Consider the following 16,098-nt stretch of genomic DNA (forward strand, 5'->3'; position numbering starts at 1 on the left):
AGAAATTGTTAAAAGGAAAGAAAAAAGAAAAGAAAGAAAAACAGATTCTTTTTCCTAGAGGTAACCTTGTTTTGCTGGGTTCATTTGCAAACTTGCCTGAGAACCCATCGTTCCCTCAGAGGCCAGGTGTTTCCCACAGGACGGAATTCCCCTCCATGGCTGTTCTGCCAAAGCTGAAGGATGCTCTGCTGAGGCCCTCCAGGCTCAGGCTCTGTCCTCACTGCATGTCCAGTGGGGAAATTTTGTTATCATCCGCTTGTCAGAGGTGATTGTGAAAACCTGTATTTTATTCAGGCAGGAAATGACACACTGTATTTCTAGTTTTGACAGTCCATCATGCAAATTAAGTTTCATTTAAAAATATTGGGGGCACAAGAATCTTTAGGGCATGTAGAGAATGCTTTTCCATGGAGTTATTTGAATTAATGGAAATGTTAAAATGTATATATTTTAAGTTTACAGCAGGGTGTTTTGATGTACATGCATATATAGTTTTTATGGATACTATGGCCAACTCATTTAATACATAACCCAAGATGGATGAGAGAATGGAGTCCTCAACTTAGCCCTCTGAACACACACACACGCGTGCACGTGTGCACACACACACTTACGAACACATTGTACACACTCAGATAATCATATATACACGTGAATAATGAATAAAACAAATAAAAAAACACCTCAAAAACAAAATAAGATCCCTAAACCACTTTTAAGACTTGAAAGACCCATTGACTCCATTTATCTCCTTTTTTATTTGAAGAGTTGTAGACAGTAGGGGAAGGACAGGACTAGAGCCAGAAGCCTTGATCTCCAAGGTGCTGTATCCTGGGACCTGCTTGACTTGAGAGAGAGGAGGAGGACTCTGTTGCCACTGCCCTGCCTCCTGCAGGCCTTGAGGAGCAGAGCACTGTGGGCTCTGGATAACATAGGCACTTGTACAAAGGATCTGAAGTAGCCAAAGGTGATGGGAAACAGTGCTCTAGAGCTAAGAGCAAAAGGCAAAGCAGCCAGAGAAATCTGTCTCGAGCTGCCTGGAGAAAGCTGATGTCTCCCTCTTTGTAGAGTTGTACTTCTCTTTATGATGTGGGCTGAAAGGAAAGTGGAGCTGACCATCCCCAAATATTTTACAAGGACCTCTCCAGAGTTCTCTGTGCTTGGAGAAGTACAAGCTGAAATGGACCCTGGTTGGGTTTAAAGCACCTTTTCTCTCTAGCCATTCACTCAACCCAGGTTCCCCCAGAGGTTCTGAAGTAATCCCAGAGTCCCCTAGGAAGCCAGGGGAAGAGCCTGTACCCCAGTACTTGGGTTCCCTCCCAGCACAGCACTCGCAGGGAGTCTAACTGCAGCACTTTGAGGTTTGAAGAGGCCTCTTTTTCAGTCGTTGCTAGGGCTGGCACAGTCTCCGAGGCTTATCAGGAGGAGGACAGTTTAAACAGGTCTTATCGCTGTGTATTCAATCAAGGTTTATGAGGGCTGATAAAGATGTCACCTAGCGCTGCAGTGTTCGCTGAAGCTCTATTCCCTGGGGGGATAAAATGCAATGCTGTTTGTTATAAACAGAACATTTTTGAATAAACAGGTTTTATTTATTTGTATTTTTTGTCAACCACGGTACACATAGGACAAGCCACCTGTGTGATTCAGTCCATTTATGGTACAGCATGGCCTAGGACTGTCCTGCTGGGCAATTCCAAGGGCAAGGCATTTGCCCTCACTAGCAACACAGCTCGGTCTTCACCATCGAGAGTTATCACAACTGCTTGTTTAATAATTCAGCTCCATCGCTGTCCTCAGCTTAGGTGAAGCAATAAGCTACTGTGTGCTTTTAATTTTGTGTCCTTTTATGTTATTAAACTATTATAACAAAAACATGTTTGCTTTCATCTTTGATTTTAATAAAAGTCTTCTAACTAAACATATTTGGTGTATTCCTTCTTTCTATGTATTTCTTCAATTAGGACAAAAATTGCCAGTGTTTCTTTCCTATATGAAACTGTATTTGTGAATAGACAACTAGAATTGTGGCAAAGATGATCAGGGGTATGATGCAAGGCTCAAGGCTCTGAGCTGGAGGCCTTTATGTGTCTGCTTTATCCTGAGGCCTGTGCTGGGTCACATCTTTCACACAGTAAAGAGTCTCAGTGGCTATGTAACATGTTTCTGTTTATTAAACTAAGGCACAGTTGCAGAACACAGGGCAAGAAGCCTTATAGTGTTGTAGAAAGAATATCTTGTGTATTGTATGGATGTGGATTAAAAAGCCTATGGCTTATGGCTAAGGCAGGAAACAGAAGGTGGGAGGAAAAAGAATTCTGAGATTTCTGCGAGGCTCATCAGGAAGAGGAGATGAGAGGGATGTATGGTACCTGAGCACAGGTCCATGGCACCAGTCATATGTCAGAATGAAGATGAAAATAAATGGGTTATTGTGGGACTGTGATAAAAAAGAAAGGAAGGAGATGTGGGACTGTGATAGGTTGCCTATCACAGCCCCATGGGTTAACTTAAGGTATGACTCTAGTCAGAGAAGAGCCTAGCTGTATGGCTATCTTGGGGTTTTACTGCTGTGAACAGGAACCATGACCAAGGCAAGTCTTATAAAGGACAACCTTTAATTAGGGATGACTTACAGGTTCAGAGGCTCAGTCCATTATTATCAAAGTGGGAGCATGGCAACATCCAGGCAGGCGTGGTGCAGGAGGGGCTGAGAGTTCTACATCTTCATCTGAAAGCTGCTAGGAGAAGACTGACTTCTAGTGTATAGTGACACACTTCCTCCAATAAGGCAACATCTCCAAATAGTGCCACTCCCTGAGCCAAGCATATGCAAACCACCACAGTGGCCAAGGTATTTGTAAATATATTATGAGTCTGAGTCTTATTTCTGGGAGTATGGGCCCCGGGGCAAGAACTAGACCTAACCTCTACAGAGTGGTACAAGGTTTTCTCCCAACTTTAAGTTCAAAAGGCTCCATGGCTTGACAGCTATTTTCCTACCTTTTGATAGCGCTACTTGGCCTGTTAAGGAATCTGCATTGCTAGGAGGCCACACGTTCACTTTCAGTATGGTAAGATACTCTCAGATATCCTTGATCATCAAGTTTTAGGATATCAAATTACCTGTTCATTTAATACTATTTAGTTGCAATAGTGGCTTTCTTTTACTGTGCGAACACATCTTTTCTCAACCACATTGGGTCAGGCTTAGTGTAGATAATTGCTCTTTATTCCATTCAACCTTGAAGGGAAGGAGGAGGTGGTGAGATGAGAAGGGAGACAGGCCTGTGTTGTTGATGGCTCTGTGCTGCTTGCTCTCGCAGGAGAGAGGAGGAACGAGGAACGTCTCAGGTGGCTTCTTGTGAACCAATCCCCTAGTGAATAAAGGAGTCAATCACTGGGTGAGTAGGTGGGACTTCCGGATTGGACGAAGGAAGTGAGGTAGCTGGAGAGAGTTAAGCCCCCTTTTGGAATGGGACAGAGAGGGGTAAGATGTAGCTGCTAGAGTTTCCTGGTATCATGGTGGATCCGCAAAGATTCGCCACCAGAGGGATCAGATTTTAATAAGGCTTACAAGATTTGGTTTTAGTTGTTGTGCCCAGAGATTGTGTTACCATTGTTTCTGAGCTAAGTTTGTGTTCTGTTTTCCTTCACGCAGCTGGACCCGCCAATGGGAACCTAGTGAGCCGGTGGAGCTCTGAGGCAGAGCCTCCACAAGATAAAAACAGGTCGGCCTTTGCCTGCCAGTACATGGCTGGCCAGGCCACGGGGCAGAGGCACAAGCGTGGGAACGTGCCAGGTCGTCTTATTTAATATTTCCCTGCAACAGGCCTGAGAGCTTCAGGTTAACAGGTCCAGTGGAAGAGAGCGTCACAGAAGAGAGGGCAGACATGCTAGCCCTACCAGGCCCCTGGATAAGATGCGCTCACTCTCCAGGTGGCTCTCCCCAGATTACACTAGGATGGAAGTACCAATAGTTACAGGGCAAAGATCCCAACGAGTAAGAAACAGCTAGTATCAAAACTACTAGAATAGATAGCAACAACTTCGAAGAAAATTCTGCAGAGAGCAATCTTTTTTGTTTGTAGGTCACACGACATGAAATTTCTATCTGGCTGGGAAGTCAGGGTTGTGCAGCTGTAGTTCCAGCTACTTGGGAGGGTGAGGACTGCAGCTCAGGCCTTTAAGACCAGCATGAGCAGCACAATTAATTGGCGTGAGAGAAAGATTTATTTTTATCTTTTTAAAGTTTTAGCATTTATGCCTGTCTCTGGTGTTTGCCTGTGAGTGTAAGTGCCTGGAGCGTCCAGCAGAGGGCATCAGATAGATGCCCTGGAGCTGGAGTTACAGGTGGTTGTGGGCAGGGGGATGTGGATGCTGGGAACCAGACCTGGGCCCGATGGGAGAGCAGACCACGTTCTTGACCACTGAGCCATCTCTCCAACTCCACAGCACTAACTTTTTTTTTTTATGAATATCACCTGCTGACCCATGTGTGCTGATACTTCACATTAAAAAGTAATCCATAGAGTTAGATTCTGAAATTCAAAGTTTAGGGATTCCTTCTTTTTTTATATACCAGTTATTGTTTAATAGAATTTCAAGATTCCTATCAACTAAACCATTTTGAAAGTTTGCTCAATTTAAATTTTATAAAGTATGATCTTATTTGAAATGGAACTGCCCTTCCATCCCCACTTCTACCCCCAAATAGCATTGCTCAAGTGACAAATACATTTATAATAACTTTTTAAAAATAGTTAAGACACATGCACAAATGTTTTATTTAATGTTGCTTTTTTTCTATTGGATATTTTCTTTATTTACATTTCAAATATTATCCCCTTTCCTGGTTTCCCCTCCGAAAAACACCCTCCCCCTCTCACCTCCCCCTTCCCTCTGCTCACCAACCCACCCACTCCTACTTTCTGGCCCTGGCATTCCCCCACACTGGGGCATAGAGCCTTCATAGGACAAAGGGCCTCTTCTCACATTGATGTCTGACTAGGCCATAGGGATGCCTTGATTAGCATATCTCACTCCATTTTTATATATGAAGAGAACGTGAAAATCAAAACAAACTAACAAAAACAACCCTTTCCACATAAGTGTGAATGTACTTGCAAAACTATAAACCAAAGGTTAGGTGACGGACTGGGGCTGTAGCACAGGTAGCAGTGTGCTTGCTCGACGCGGGCAAAGCTCTGCATTGGCTGGTTAGGAATGTGTAAAGCCTTGGATTGGAGCCACCTGAGCCTGGTGTGTGGAGCCTCATGTGCAAGCTCAGCGTTTGGGAGACAGACGTAGGAGGATCAGAAGTTCACGTGATCCTGAGTCAAACAGTGGCAGCAGCAGCAACAACAACAAAATGTTGAGAGCTGGAGAGATGACTCATTGGTTAAGAGCTTTTCCAGAGGCCCCATCACCCTCATAGTGGCTCACTATGTGACTCCAGTTCCAGGAGATCTGGTGTCCTCTTCTGGTCTTTGCAGGCACCAGATATGCACATGGATATATATGGGTACAGGTATGCATAAAATTATAGTAATTTTGTAAGTTAAATGGGTAGAAAGCCTTGCACCACTAATTGGTGGCAAAGAAGAACAATTTCAGCTTTGCTGAGACAATACCCACACAAACCTTAGCTGTGGAAGCTGCTGCTTGGTCCTGACTCAGCCTTGCTGAACCTGGGTGCTAGGCCTTCCTCCTTTCAGCATGGTCGCCTCATGACTCTGTGGTCACTTCTTGTATTTTACCCACATATATAGTTAAGCATTCCTTGGTGGTTCTAGACAGAACAAACATCATTTCCCATCTTCTCTTTCTTTTAACTTTATCTAAATGAATTCTTCGATGAACAGAAATTGCTAATTTCAATGTACTTAAATTGTGTTTGGTCTTTTATAGAAGTCTGTTTTAAGAAACTCTGTTGGGCTGGGCTGTGGTGGTGCACGCCTTTAATCCCAGCACTTGGGAGGCAGAGGCAGGCGGATTTCTGAGTTCGAGGCCAGCCTGGGCTACAGAGTGAGTTCCAGGACAGCCAGGACTACACAGAGAAACCCTGTCTCGAAAAACCAAAAAAAAAAAAAAAAAAAAAAAAAAAAAAAAAAAGAAACTCTGAAACTCTGTTGGGGGCTGGAGAGAGGGCTCAGCTGTTAAGAGCACTGCTGCCCTTCCAGAGGTCCTGAGTTCAGTTCCCAGCAACCACATGGTGTGCCACAACTACCTAATGTGATCTGATGCCGTCTTCTGGCATGCTGGTGTACATACAGATAGAGTACTCAAAAGGAATAAGTAAATCTTAAGAAAGAAAGAAAAGTTCTTTATGTCTTGGTTCTGTTTCTGTCAATGCCTTCTGTCTAACTCAGAAGTCCTTTTCTGTCCCAATATCAGTTTGTCTGTCTGTAGGTACACTACATGGCATTTTTATTGTTCTTGTTTTTACATATACCTCAGTATATGTTGCTAAGTTGAGTCTTCCTCCTCAGTCTTTTATAAAGTCAATTAGCTACCTCTGTTTTGCACATAAATTTTAGAATAAACTCATAATTAACTGGAAAAAGTCTTACTGAACTTGAATTTCGCTTAGCACATCCTTTGAATTGATGAATTGTTCATTTAGCTACTTCTTAGATATTTTGTGTTTTTGTTTCTATTGTGAGTGCTCTTGTTTTAAAGCTATGTTTTCTAGATGATTGTCACTGATTTAGAGCAGAGATAGTCACACTTTTTTCCTATGAGGGGCTAGACTGAACACTTTAAAGTCTGCAATCCTGGAAGGTCCCTCCTCCATCTGTTCCCTCTTGTCCTTCCTCTCTCTTCCTCCCTCACCTTCCTCCCTGTCAGTCCTCCTTCTCAACCCCTTAACGAAGGTCAAAGCAATTCATGTTGGTGGGGCTTATGAAAACATGCCTTTCTAGAAGACTTTGCTCAGGGCTCTATTTCTGTATTCCTCCTATGGTGAGTGGATTAACCTTATAAATTGTTCCAGTCTTCTGTCACTTCATGGAGCAGCTGTGTGTGTGTGTGTGTGTGTGTGTGTGTGTGTGTGTGTGGTTTGCTTGATTTTGCTGCTTTTTCTACAAAGATTACATTGTCTGCAAATAATACAAGTGTTATATCTTCCCCTTCAATCCTTACCTTTCTTCCATTTCCATTATCATGAATGTATATGTAATGTATGTATGTATGTATGTATGTATGTATGTCTATGTTGTGTATGTGGAGGCAAATGTATTACAATATGCATGAGAAAATCGGAAGCCACCTTTGTGGAGTCAGTTCTTTCTTATCTTTGTGAGTCTGATGCTGGCCTAAACGAGCTATGTAGCTCAGGCTGGCCTCAAATTCCTAATCCTCTTGTCTTCGACTCCCAGGGGAATATGGTATGGGCCACCATGCCAAGCCTGAAGCTTTTTTTTTTTTTTTTTCATCATATTTTTAAAGGTTCTGCTGTTTTACTTTTGTAAAGCTAAGACTTTCCCTTCTATTATTTGCTAGGAATTTTGGGTAGAGATGTTATCTATCCAAAATCTTTTCTTCATCATTTGTGGTGATATAATCTTGTTGCCTAGTAGTGAGCTGAATTAATTGGTCTAATGATCACATATTGACCTGAGATAAATCTCTTTTTTTATTGGATATTTTCTTTATTTACATTTCAAATGTTATCCTCTTTCTCTGCCCCCCCGGAACCCCCTACCCCATTCCCATTCCCCCTGCTTCTATGAGGGTATTCCCCCACCTACCCAACCACTCCCAACTCCCTGCCCTGACATTCCCCCGCACTGGGACTCTTAGGCCTTCATAGGACCAAGGGCCTCTCCTCCCATTGATGCCCAACAAGGCCATCCTCTGCAACATATGCAGCTGGATTCATGGGCCCCTCCATGTGTACTCTTTAGTTGGTGGTTTAGTCCCGGGAGCTCTGGGGGAAGGGGAGGGTCTGGTTGGTTGATATTGTTGCTCTTCCTATGAAGTTGCAAACCCCTTCAGCTCCTTCAGTCCTGTCTCTAACTACTCCACTGGGGACCCCATGCTCAGTCCAGGTGGGACAGTCTCTGGATGGCCTTTCCTTCAGTCTCTGTTCCACACTTTGTCTTTATATTTACTCCCATGAGTATTTTGTTCAATCTTCTAAGAAGGCCCAAAGCCTCCACACTTTGGTCTTCCTTCTTCTTCAGCTTCATGTGGTCTGTGAATTGTATCTTGGGTATTCTGAGCTTTTGGGCTAATATCCACTTATCAGTGAGTGCATACCATGTATGCTCTTTTATGACTGGGTTACCTCACTCAGGATGATATTTTCTAGTTTCATCCATTTGCCTAAGAATTTCATGAAGTCATTGTTTTTAATAACTGAGTAGTACTCCATTGTGTAAATGTACCACATTTTCTGTATCCATTCCTCTGTTGAAGGACATCTGGGTTCTTTCTAGCTTCTGGCTATTATAAATAAGGCTGCTTTGAACATAGTGGAGCATGTGTCCTTGTTATATGTTGGAGCATCTTTTGGGTATATGCCCAGGAGTGGTGTAGCTGGGTCCTCACATAGTAATATGTCCAATTTTCTGAGGGACCACCAGACTTATTTCTAGAGTAGTTAGCTGTACCAGCTTGCAATCCCACCAACAATGGATTCAGTTATTGTCTTGGGCAGGAGACTTGGGCAGGAGAATAGTCTCCTGAAGGCTAGCCTGAGCTATAGAGTAAAAGACCCTGTCTCAACTCTCCCCATCCTTCCCATAAAAGACTCAACAAACAAAGCTAAAACAAAAGAATGTTTTTCTTTGAGGCATCTTAAGATAAGGGCCCATGTGATGGCTCAGTGGGTAAAAGCACTTGTTTCATAAGTCTCACCGCCCAGCCTGATTCCTGAAAACCATGTAATGGGGGGAGGAGTGGACCAACTCCATAAAGTTGTGCTTTGATAATACATGTGCCCTGTCTTCCTGTAATGCACACATACACAATAATAAATGAAATTTTAGAAAGTTTAAGAGCAAATAAATTCTAGATTTTGGTGAAGATTGGCAAAACTTCAGTAGTTCAATGCCTATACAGCTGTGTATAAGAAAGCCTGTCTCAAAGAAAGTTGCTCATGGTAGCACCCCTGTCACTTTCTTACTAGGGTGGTACAGGCCATACATTCAGTAGTTCAAGGCCAGCAGTGGCTTATTAGTAAGCTTGTTGCCAACCTGAGCTATATGACATTCTGTCTCAAAAAACAAAACAAAACAAAACCAAAAAATCCCAAACAACCAAACAAGCAGCAGCAGGGTTAGGGAAGTGGCTCAGTCAGTAAAGTGCTTGCTTCACAAACATCAACTGAATTTGATCTCCTAAAATCCACATACAGATCACATATAAAACACAGAAGTTTGCACCTGTATTCCAAACACTGAGGCAGAAGTAGGAGGAATCTTAGGGCTCGTTGTGCATTGAGTCTAGTTAAATCGGTGAGCTCCAGGTGCAGTGAGAGAATCTGTCTCTTAATGAATGAATAAATAAATAAGGTTGGGTGTGGTGGTCCATGCCTTTAATCCTATCACTTGGGAGGCAGAGGCAGGTAAATGGCTGCCCACATGAAATAAAAACTTATGCTCACACAATAAACTTGTGTAAGACTTTTTATGATAGCATGGTTCATGATCATCCTGAGCTGGAAATGATTCAAACGTTCCTAAAGCTGGTCAGTGATTCTCCAAGCTGTGCCATATTTGTTCCAAGGAACTCAACCAGGAATAGAAAGGATAAGGTTCTGATGCCTGAATGAGGATGAATTAATCTCCAAACCTTTATAATAGATGAACAAGCCAGACTCTACAAGTTGTGAGGGGATTGGAGAGGCCAGCTCAGCAGGTAAGGGTACTTGCCACCAAACGAGGGGACCTGAGTGGATTCAGGAGACCTACCTGGTAGGAATTGAGAATTGTCTTCCCTGACTTCCACTTGCATGCCATAGCTCACATACATACACATGCATGCATGCATACACACACTCACAAGCACTCACACATTCATGTCATGCACATACACAGAGTTGTGGTTCTATTGAGTCAGCTGGTTTAAAAACAGCCAAAGGAGTTAAGTTCTCCAGATGACCCCTGGGGAATGTAAAGGGGAACGATTGGCTTGGAAATAGCAAGGATCCTGACCCTGGAATATTTTAACAATTTGGATTCAGGAAAAATAAATTAATGTGTGCATCAGGGTCAGCTGTGAAACTGTGAAAGAATGCCAGCCTTGGTGGCAGGAAGGGAGAGTGCTTTCAGGCAGCCTTAACAAGGCCTTGAGTCTCCAGGAAAGCCTGAATCATGGCCTCTGCTCAACTGTGCCTCTGCCATGTTATTAAACTAGAGGGGAAGTGGGATGGGGATAGAAGGAGGCCTTTCTGCTGTCTGCCTGTGCTAGAGGACAGGGAGACTGTTGTTTATTCCCACAGAGAAACCATGGTTTTTAGAAAGAATTGATACTGGTGGTAGTATCAGTTCTGTAGAACTGAATTCAGACTCCTTCTGGAAAATTCTAAAACTCAACTCAGACACAAAGCATAAAGATTACACTTGATTAAAGAAAGAAGATTGGAGGCTGAGGGACCCTAAGGGCTTTTTCCAGTCCCACACCCTCCTTAAAGCTTCCCTGTCCCACCTGGGGTCAAGGGTAGGCCAAATTCCATTCTCCATCCAGTTCTCAGGAGGAGCAGGAACATTCCTGAGAAAAACCACAGAATGTACTGACTGATAGTCACCTGTCCCTCTGGAAAGTCCCAGATAGAGTTCAAATTCATTTCATGATCTGCCCATGCCTGCTAACCAATAGATTTAAAGGTCAATATTCTCAGCCAATAAGTTTAAACTGCAACCTTTCTGATGTAATGTGTCCCTAAAAGTATAAAAACTGCTTGTAATAGCCATTTGGGGTCGCCTTCTAGTCACTCGCCTTGAGGGACTCATTGAAGGTCAACCCTGGTGTGCTGGAAAAGAAACCTCTTGCTTTTGCATTGATCTGAGTATTGGTGTCTCTCTCACTCAAGGGCGTCTCGAAGTAAGTACCACTGACTGAGGGTCTAGGCCAAATTAGAGTTTGAGTATTGAACCTTGTCTCTTTTCATCTTAATGGACAAAAGTTACAGAAATCTTGAAATGAATGTGTAAGAGCACTTCATTGTTTTATATTTTGCTCATTTAGTTTAGACTTCTAATACTTCATGGATTCAAACTGTCCCCCAGGAAAAGCTGCTCAATCTAAAATCTAGTTATCCTGGGAACTCAGTAAGCCCCCAACAGGCTCAGGCAGCTGTGGGCTGATCATTTTGTAATAGCAAAGCAAGGAGCAATTCTCTTCAGCAGTGAGTTCTGTAATCTGGAGTCTTCAGTACTGACCACAAGAGAGAAAGGAACCCAGTAGGAAGGGAGCCTGATGTCTTTCTCACTAACCTTGGAGAAAAGACCTCACATAAGACATGAAATGTGATCTTCATGCTAACCTTCAGAAACTAAAGAAAAAATGATGCCCAATTAATTTTCAGATTCAACTTAGTGAATCATTGGATTATGCCACAATGCTCCTTTGGAAGGCAGGGGGTATGAGTTGGAAAAAAGCCAAAGAAGGAGAGTTGCCACAAGTTCTAGGTCAGCCTGGGATACATAACAAGACCTTATTTCAATAAACAAACTAGCAAGCAAATATTCTTGAAGGTATTCCATTACAGCAGAAGATCCTGGCTCAGTTAGAAGCTGCCCCAGCAGAACTTCAGCTTCTTTCCCATTTGTCAATGTCTCTTCTTTCCCAGTAACATCCCCATTTCATAATGATTCAATCCTTAGCAGTACAAAAACACACAACAAAGAAACTGCGTGTGGTGGGTGGCTCATGGCTGAGGCAGTAGAATCATGAACTTGAAGTCAGCCTGGGCTACAATTCAAGTTCCAGTATAGGCCAGATTTAATTATATATCAAGAAGACATTGTCTCTAAATAAAGCAAAGCAAGCCAAAGCAAGCCAAACCCAACAGAAAGAGCCCCAAGGCTCAGTAACTCAGGTCATTCCACTAAGGAGGCTAGAACTCCCACCCCTGGATGCAGTCATTAGCACACAAATGAGTTGTCTCTAAGTCCTCCCATAAATAGAAGGAGTGGGTAGGGAAGGGTAGAAGGTGTGGGAGGGGTTTGCCTGAAGGATGTGCTTCCACAATATTAACTTTTATGAAAGTATTTGAAGAAGAAAAAGAACGGAATTTTCTTGCGCATGTCCAACTCAGCAGCAAGAACGACGCTGCAACAGGATCCTTCTGCACACGTTTATTGGGAGAGCTTGATTGTAGGCGAAGACACCCAAGCCCAGAACTGGTGCTGCTTATATAGGCCTAGGAGAGGCGTGTCTCACACCCGGATTGGTTGTGCATTCTACCTCATTTGCATGTTCCTCATCNGATTGGTTATTCTCTCTCAGTACCTCACAAAACCTCATTAACATACCTCATTTGCATGTCTCACATCTGATTGGTTATTCTCTCAGTACTTCCTCATTATCATGCCCGGGCCAGGTAGTGTTTTGACGAAAAACTTTACTGCATAAGTACGCATTGGTTGTTTGCCCAAACTTATGCGTGGTGGCCAGCAGTAGCTGTGCCACCCTGCAACAGCACATGTGGCTTCCCACAGAATTTCTTCTTAGTTCACTTTTCTCTATTCTTTTTCCTGTGTATCCTTCACCCCTTGCCTCCCTTTATGCCTTGTAAAATACCTTGCCAACAACTCATGGAAACCTCTGTTAAGTGACTATCTGTGGCAGAACTTTCCAGGTTGTCGGAATGGCTGGCTGCCTACAAAAGTCTCTGGAAGGCAAGACGGTCAGGTGCTGGGGCTGATTTGGAGAGCAGTCTTGATGGGTACAATGTCTTTACTTTTAAGTTACTTCTGCAACAGGTCCATCCAGTAGCCTAGAAGCTGAAAAAATAAAATTAAAGCCAGTATAAACCCAGCACTCAGGAGGTAGAAACATAGAGATTAATAGTTCAAGGTTAGAATTCATTGCATATTAAGTCTGAGGTTAGTCTGTGCTACATGAGACCCTGTTTCAATAAATATATAAATAAATAGAGTGAAGGTTGCTGGCTCACCTGATAAAATGTGCTATGACTCAATTATAAGTTTGTTGTAGAGGATCCAATGACCTTATTGGCTAAAGGGCCTAGTGGAGCAAAGATCTGTGGATCTCATGTGATGCCCATGGCCTGGGAACAAAGAAACAGCAGTCCGGTATGGTGTGCAAACCACTGAAGGAGGAGGCTGGCTTCCTCTCCCTGTCTGTGACTTCTCATGATCTAAAGGCAAGACAGTAAAACACTGCTTCTGTGCTCTAGGAGCCCAAGTTCTTTTATCACAGGGATGTCAAAGCCTGGGGAGAAGGAAGCAGCTGAAGAAGACAGGGAAGAACCCAGGTTGGAACCAGAGACAATGAAGTGTAGGTGTGAGCAAAGAGAACTGAGAAAGGCTGCAGGGGAGGGCCCTGTCCTTGCTGCACCAGGCCAGAAAACCTCCTCCTGTGGCAAACCTGCCACTACTGAAAGGTGGATGGGCTTCCAGGCTGGATTAAGAAGAAAAGTTTAAACTAGCTAAAGGAGGAAGCACCAGATATCTTGTAGCTCCATGGGACTAGAAGTTCAGAGAACCAACTCCCTGCTGAGCCCCAAGAGGTGCCTGGACTGCTCTGTTTCACCAAAGGAGCTCATGTTGGCATGAGTCTGCTTTTCCACCAGTCTCTCTTGAAGCCTCTTACGGCATTGGTGAGGAAGAGCATGAAGAGAAGGAGGGTGATTGTGACTGAATTTGTCTCCTTGTCCTACTAGCTGCTAGTGTTTCCAGTGTAGCAGGTTTCTAAGAAGACCGGAGTGCAGCCAGCATTGAGATGGACCCTTTTGAAAATTTCTGAGGAACTTGGCTTCCCGCAAGCCTCTTGAGCTTTGTGGGGATCTTAGGATGGCTCCTAAAGAAATTGACCTTCATAACCACAAAGGAAACAAGAAGGATGAGAATTGCTTGGGGAATTGCTATAGGATGTACCACTGGCTGGCAGCTTCCTCTGTACCCCAACACTGTGCACTTTGGGACTTACACAATGAATGTTGTCTAAGAATGTTGCTTGACTGGGAGCTGAAGAGATGGCTCAGAGGTTGAGAACACTGGCTGCTCTTCCAGAAGTCCTGAGTTCAATTCCCAGCAACCACATGGTGGCTTACAACCATCTGTGATGAGAACTGGTGCCCTCTTCTGGTGTGTAGGCATATATGAGGCAGAACACTGTGTACATAATAAATACACTTTAAAAAATGTTGGTTGGCACCTTGATTGCTAGTGTTGGGGTCTGCCCGCCTAGCATAGCTGTAGCCATTTTGTTCCATGCCTGCTAGCTACTTCATATTGTTGCTGTAATATGCCTGCCAGTCATTGACATAGAAAAATAACTTAACCCAGAGCAAGGTCATGCTGATCACATATTCTGTTATATTCTTTTTAAATTTATTTTTATTATTTTCTTTATATACATTTCAAATGCTATTCCGAAAGTTCCCTATATCCCCCCCCTCCTCCTCCCCTACCCACCCACTCCCGCTTCTTTTATTTTTTTAAAAGCTTTTCAGTTTTTTTTTTAAGATTTATTTATTTATTATATGTAAGTACACTGTAGCTGTCTTCAGACACTCCAGAAGAGGGAGTCAGATCTCGTTACGGATGGTTGTGAGCCACCATGTGGTTGCTGGGATTTGAACTCCACATCTTCGGAAGAGCAGTCAGGTGCTCTTACCCACTGAGCCATCTCACCAGCCCCCACTCCAGCTTATTGAAGCTCAAGTCTAAGTGGATCAAAGACCTCCACATAAGACCAGAGACACTGAAATTAATAGAGGAGAAAGTGGGGGGAGAAGCCTCGAAGATACGGGCACAGGGGAAAAATTCCTAAACAGAATAGCAATGGTTTGTGCTGTAAGATCAAGAATTGACAAATGGGACCTCATAAAATTGCAAAGCTTCTGTAAGGCAAATTCTGTTATATTCTGTAAGAAGTTTGTTAATCTTAAGAAATTGCACAAAGCTTTCTATAGAACCCAACAAATTAAAGGTCAGTATGAACTTTTATATTTAAAATAGTTTGAGTATGAGCTGACCACTGAGCAGCACTGAGCAGTACCTGTGCATGAGCTCATTGTGTTTTTTCCTTGAAAAACCAGCCATGGGAAATGCTTAGGGTTGTAGCCTCAGGCCCCAAGTTCTGAGCTTCAGCCCTGTCCAATCAGTTTTAGGGTATGCGCTCAATAAACTATCTCTGTCTGACTGTGATTGGCATTTGTGTGGTTTGTGTGGTTTGGGCCCCAACAATTGCTTTTGTCATCTGCCTCACTCTCTTTTACCTGCATTGTGGGACAGCAAGATCAGCTCTGAAGCTCCGAAGGTCTGAGGCTCCGAAGGCTCTCTGCAGTGATTGCTGTGCCCGGACCCTTTTCCTAGCCTATGACACTCCTCCTGAAGTCACTTATGCTGGTGAAACAGCCTTGTCTCCCCCAGCAAACCTTCAGTAACTTTGTAGAAAACTCCACTGTAGTCCTCCTATCTCTCCTTTACGTGTCCTTAGGCCCAAGATTTTTGTATGTGTCCCCACTCCGTTTTATGCATTAAACCAAACTTCTGATTTCCTTTGAATAATTCAAGTTTTAAGAAACGTTCTGAATAATCCAAGTTAAAAAAAAGTTCTACTTTCAAAATAAATAAATAAATAAATAAATAACTCTGATACTAGATTTTTTTTTTTTTTCTGTATCAAGCAAGCCTAGAATATCATTTTAGCCTCTCTGGGGGGTGGGGCGGGGAAACAACACAAGATGTGTCACATGTGGAAGAAAATTTTTTAAATGTATAAAATGTGTGAGCTTTCAGTAGGAACCCAGTGTCTGGCTCCAGCCTTAAGCAACCCTGCCCCCAAGAGCACACATACACATTCACACATGCACGTACGTGCGTGTGCGAGCACACACACACACACACACACACACACACACACACACACACACACGAGTTTGGGGTTCTTAGCAACACT

The 16,098-nt window shown here is 43.3% G+C and overlaps 1 pseudogene; it reads left to right on the forward strand.

Annotated features, from left to right (window-relative positions):
• Window positions 1–13,394: 13,394 nt before the first annotated feature.
• On the forward strand, window positions 13,395–14,139 carry LOC110285109 (annotated as a pseudogene).
• Window positions 14,140–16,098: the final 1,959 nt, after the last annotated feature.

Source organism: Mus caroli, chromosome 18 (assembly GCF_900094665.2).
Source record: "Mus caroli chromosome 18, CAROLI_EIJ_v1.1, whole genome shotgun sequence".
In the NCBI taxonomy this organism is placed as follows: domain Eukaryota; kingdom Metazoa; phylum Chordata; class Mammalia; order Rodentia; family Muridae; genus Mus; species Mus caroli.